General features: G+C 38.2%; 1 pseudogene; it reads right to left on the bottom strand.

The window, feature by feature from the left end:
• Positions 1–4,592: 4,592 nt before the first annotated feature.
• On the bottom strand, positions 4,593–5,529 carry LOC133911153 (uncharacterized; annotated as a pseudogene).
• Positions 5,530–6,049: the final 520 nt, after the last annotated feature.

Below are 6,049 nucleotides of genomic sequence, written 5' to 3'. Positions count from 1 at the left end.
AGGCTTTAATTACTTACACAATGATCATAATGATGGTTTGATGGTTGTTGGTTGGCTAAGTGGTGAGGATAAGTCGAGATGTGGGCGGTGTTATGGGTGTTTCTCCTGTCTGGATGTGGAGTTCCCCCTGGGTAAGTCAGGAGAGGAACCCGGACATCGTAGACCGCTTACATCGTTTAAGTACCGATCATTGTTGCAGTTGGGTTTAGCACTTTCCGTGCTTACTACATGTCGTATATGGGAACAATATGCTGATTACCTTTGTAGATGTGGTTTTTTGGCGTGTTGGTCGATGGTGTCAGGCATAAGGCCAGTTAGGGTATCCAGTTTGTTCCAGGAGTAGTTCTGGATGACCCCCGCACCTATCGGCGAATGATCAAATGGTCGGGGCTTATTGGAAAAGGTTGACATGAACACCCCTTGTATGGACTTGTGTGGTTATACAAGCTGTATGGTCCTCAAGTCGTGTAGGTAAAGGAGTACCCTCTGTAGGGTGTAAAAATATTTTGAAATGTCGCACTCTCGGTCATGAGCATGCTTCTGTTCATTTTTAGCAGTCGTAGAGTTACGAATGTGGATTGAGGTGATTGATGGGTTGAGATGGTGCTTTACAGATTTTATACGTATGGTTCCTTTTACAGTATGTTCAGTTGATGTTTATGGGCTAGTTTGTTACTTTGGTCAAGTATAGATGCTCACACATGTGTATGTCAAATTTACTTTCGCATATGAAATTTACTTAACCATGTGACCATTTCTTGCTAATATCCAGATGCATAATCCTTAGAGTCAAGCTATTTATATATGCTCTACATGGATTAAGTCTTGCGAGTACCTTCGTACTCACGTTGCTATTTCAAGTGCTACCGGTGAGGGGGAGTTGGTCTTTAGCTACTTCACGTCTGCCGAGGGTGGTGGCGGGTATGAGTAGGTAACTACTCGGAGGTCGTGCTTTTGGGGTGAAGCCTAAGGGAATATGGCTTCACCCACCTTTTATGGTCTATAGCTTTATTTCTGCCGCGTAGTTTCTCTTTTGACTAGAAGTTGATCAGTTTTAATATCCTTCTAGATCTCTTTTACTGTAAATTGTTAAACTTGTAAATGCTTAAGAACTTGTAATATAATTTAATTACTCGCTCTTTATTAAACTTGGTTGTGATTGCTTATGTTGAAAAGGCATGTGTTATGATCTTGGTACAAAACACATGTCGGGACTACCGGGATCGTATTCTGGTTAATTGTTGAAGTCGTGATTAAGTAAATGATCTACTTAATGATTAATTAGAATACTGTTTGAATAGTTCCTCACAACAAGATTACTGATTGTTATAGATTGAAAATAGATTCAACAATGCACCATGGGACATAATAGCTATTGAAATTGAACATGCAGAGCAGGACCCCTAATGGATAACTCAGTGATCAAACCAATACAGTGGAATATGGGATGCGATAGTTCATAGATTCAAAATTGGAGTGAGAAAATGGAAAAGCCAATTAAACGGATTAAACCAAAATGAAAAAATGAAAAAAAAATAATGATTAAGTACTATTCTGAAGTGAAGCAAATTAAAAAAAGGAAAACAATAATAGTGCCAGCTCAAGGAAGAACGGGCACTGATACTACAGGTATCAGTGCCGGCTTATTTATACAACTGACACTGATACTCGATACATATATATGAGGACTTAGCCGCAGCCTATCAATCCTTTTGCACGCCTGCTGATTCCACTACCTCCCTGACGCTGTCGTCCTTGGAGCCCCGCTGTCACCCCAGCGCTGCCGTCCCCGGAGCCCCACTGTCCTTAACCTCGTCGCCGTCCCATGAGCCCCACCGTCTCCGTCCTCAAAGCCCCGCCGTCCTTATCCTCGTCCCCATCGTCGACGCCGCCTCCCCGTCGTCCCTATCCCCGTCCCTGGAGCCCCGCTGTCCCTGTCCTCGTCCCCGCCATTGTAAGAGCAGTTACCACACAAACACAAGTATTGTAAGAGCAGTTATCATAGAAGCACACGTGTTGTAAGAATTTGTAAGAGTAGTTATCACACAAGCACACACGTTGTAAGAACAGTTACCACACAAGCACATGTGTTGTAAGATTAGTTACCACACAAGTATAAGCGTTGTAAGAATTTATAAAAATAGTTACCACATAAGTACTCACGTTGTAAGAGTAGTTATCACATAAGCACAAGTCATAAAAGGGTTCACCACTTCATAGAAGAATGAAAGAAAAACATTTGCACCTATTTAGCAATAAAACAGGTCATACAAGGGTTCAGGGGCATATTAGTCATTATACACTCAGGATAGACAATCTACACCAAAAGAATCAAAGTTGCCAAATGATCAGCTTCTCCAGCCAACAGATTCTCCAGGCATCTGCTTCTCAAAAAAAGCTACCTTTTCAGAAAAGCTCCCCTAAAAAAAGCTGTCCCAAATAGGGCCTGAAACACCTGAAGAGGTAAAAGTACGCAGAATGTTTGTAGGATTGTGCTTTAAAATTTGTGTATTTTCTATATTGCTTGCTTATTTGTTTCCTTAATAAGCATATAAACCTATAAACTTGAACAAGACAGGTGGGCATCTGATCCTTGCAATTTTAAATGTACTCAGCACTAAGTTGTAGTTATCATTCATTTTAGCAATACAGGCAGCATCTTTTCTCACCCAAACAGGGTTTTGAGATCTTATAACTTCTTTTTCACTGTTTCAACGTATCAGAAAAGTGCAAAATTAAAAATTGAAAACAATAGCAATACAGGCTTGTAGATGATGAAGTCCACACACAATTATCTTAGGCATAAAACAATGAACTCCACTGTCAGTAAAAAAAATATTGTATCATTTTCATGTGGACACAAACATTTTCATGCATGCATATAAGGTGAAGAACAAATTAACTAGCTATGTTTAAGCAATAGAAATAACAAGGATCAACCAGATGTGGTGAGAGCTTCAAATGCAGCCTTTTCAGCTGGCCTTGTTGATACGCATGTCACGAACAAGATTTCAGATGGAAAATTGACCCCAAGATACAACCAAGGTTCATACTTCATAGTAACAGTGAGTCTCTTCTTGTTATATATATCAGATGCGCTCATGTGCATAAAAAATTAATTACGGCGCCTCGATGGTACGTCAAAGGAAGAGCACCACAAATAACGAGCAGCGGCAATGGTGTTATATAGTATATATCCCACTGTTAAGTCTATTAAGGAGTCAGGTTTCCTGTTTTCCAACTTCCATTCCAGCATAAATCGACATATATGTCCTAAACTAATGTGTTTACACAGAATTAAAATTTTGGCCATATTTTGCATAGGTAAGCTAATTGTCTTGCCAAAAGCTAAAATGACTCATTTTGCTTGTTTCCTGAATATATAGGCTCACGCTACTTCGTATATATGCATCAAAATATGTGCATGCCTAAATTTGTCTCTTTTAGGCATGGAAAACAACATAAAGAAGGTAGGTTATGAAAACTACTATAACACAATTTTCTTTGCATCGAATTGTAGCAAAAAAACTGTTTATCGAAGTTATATTTTAAGTAGGTTGCTACAGTTAATGAACGTCGTGGCATGACACATCCATTCACTACTTAAAAAATTATTTTTAGAGGCAGGTGATAACTCGTTTTTACAGGCGTTTAGTGCATCCGCATGTGATCGAAGGCCTGTAGAAATAAATGATTTTCACAGGCGCAAAAGTGACCGCCTGTGGAAATCTATTATCACAGACGGTTCACTTAAGTAACCGTCTGTGAAAATAGATTTTCACATGCGGTTCCTTAAGCGGACCGCCTGTGGAAATTGATTTTCACAGGCGGTTCCTTAAGCGGACCACCTGTGATAGTCGGTCATTCAATCGATATTTTTTGAACCGAAAAAAAGCAAAAAAAAAAAAATTTGGACCGACTAGGAACCCCATGCAGTCGCAAGTCACTGAGGATAAAGTTTATATGACAATTTTAGCTCTTGATGAGATCTACAACTTTGTAGTTGAAAAGTTTTTCATTTGAAGTTATTTAGATGTCCAAATAATTATTTAAAACTTTAAATGATTATTTAGATATGTAAATGACTCCAAATAAAAAAAACTTTCAACTACAAAGTTGTAGATCTCATCGAGAACCATAATTTTCATATAGATTTTTTCCTCATCCGACTTCATGTACAAAAGTTATGAGTTTTTTAATGGATGGTCATTTCCAGATGCGGTTCACATAAGGAACCGCTTATGGAAATAATCATTTTTACAGGTGGTTCCTTATGTGAACCGCCTGTGATAATAGATTATTATCACAGGCGGTTCACATAAGGAACCGCATGTGAAAATATATTTTCACTGGCGGTCCGTAACTGCAGGAGACCCTCGTCAATTGTTCAGACGGTTTTTCAAATAAATCGTCTGTAGAAAATTATCCTAAGTGTCTTGAAAAATAGTTTTTTAGTAGTGACTCCACAGTCTCCCATTTCAGTTGTTACTTTCAAAAACCAACTCTCTGTATGCAACCTCATGTAACCTAATAAAAGTGACCAAAATGACAGCATTAGTACCCGTAACTACCGTAAGTGCTTCAGCAATGTTATTTCCTATTTGCTTCAATCATGGTTTCAGCATTAGCAACTAGCAAGCAAAGAAGAAACTAAAATAATGCCAATTTGATGAAAATGTAACTGAACATAAAGCATACCTTCAGTTTTCATTGGATTTGCTTACATCTGCACTTTTCTGTCTTAATTGCTCATCTATTTTGGCTGCCACGCTTGTCATAGCTTCTTGTATAACTTTTTTGCTTCCTTCAATGCTATGCGTAGCGCAGATACATGCACAGCGTAGCTCATTGATGGCCCTGAAGAATAAAGCATACCAACAACTTCTCTAGTGGGAAGAAAAAGTGGACCTCCTGAACCACCTGAGCCAAGATGAATGTTCCTAATTTCAATTATGGGTAGATCTTCATGAATATCAAGAGAAACACTTATCTCCCTCTGTGTACGGTATTCAGATGTTTTGGATGGCACATCCTTGGCTAGTTCTTTTCCCGAGGACTTTGAGGACAGCTTGCCAAATGACTTTACTTCATCTTTGCAAGGATAACTAATCTTTCCACTAGAAAATGAGTACATAAGCTTGTGCTGATGTGAAATAGCATACACATCTTGGCCTGGGGTTTAGGTTCCACCTTTTGCCAAAGATACGAGTGGATAATCATTAGAGACAATATCCTTTTGTTTTAACTCCTTCTCAAGGCATAAAATTGCAATGTCCCATGAATCAATCTTGTGTAAAACAACAACATTTGAAACTTCTCGTCATTCTGCCTTGCTACAAGACAAGAGCTTCCAGTCACACAACGTGCACATGTCATGATTAGACCATCTGGATCTATACAGAAACATGTCCCCGTTCCTACATAATCTTTAGTTTTTACACGCACCACCCAGACAGCACTTCTTAATTCATTGTACAACTTCTGCTCGTCTTGGCCACGAACTATATGTGTACTTCCAATGGCATCCATTTTTTTTTGCAGAAAAGATGATGAAATAAAATATAGTAGTGATAGAGAGAGTCAATAATATGATTGAACTAAAGATATAATATTACTTGAGTAACTCATATAAGTTTTCAGGGTATTGGCATTGGAAACAGAGACAAGCAGTAGATAAAAGGAATCACAAAGAAACAATGGAGAACCAGAAGATGCTATATCATAGGATCAAATATCAAGAGCAAATATAAAAGAACTACATTTTCTTGTTTAAAAGATCAAAGAACAACACACCACATTTAAGACAGAACATCAGGTGAACTAAATAGAAACAAGTCCTGAAACCTACGAGCAACATCAGTAGAACAAACAATGTATCTACTCTCACTCTAATTATTAAGAGCATAGTATGAAAAGTTAGACTGGAGAGCTTCACCAGTCGAACTGGCAATTTTCATTTATTGACATAATATTTATTTATCATTACTTATGAAAAACATGAAAGTTTCGTGTACTGTAATAAAATCTGCATATCCAGTTGTAAAGAACA

This window comes from Phragmites australis, chromosome 3 (genome assembly GCF_958298935.1).
Source record: "Phragmites australis chromosome 3, lpPhrAust1.1, whole genome shotgun sequence".
Lineage (NCBI taxonomy): Eukaryota > Viridiplantae > Streptophyta > Magnoliopsida > Poales > Poaceae > Phragmites > Phragmites australis.
This window is presented reverse-complemented; position numbering and strand designations above follow the sequence as displayed.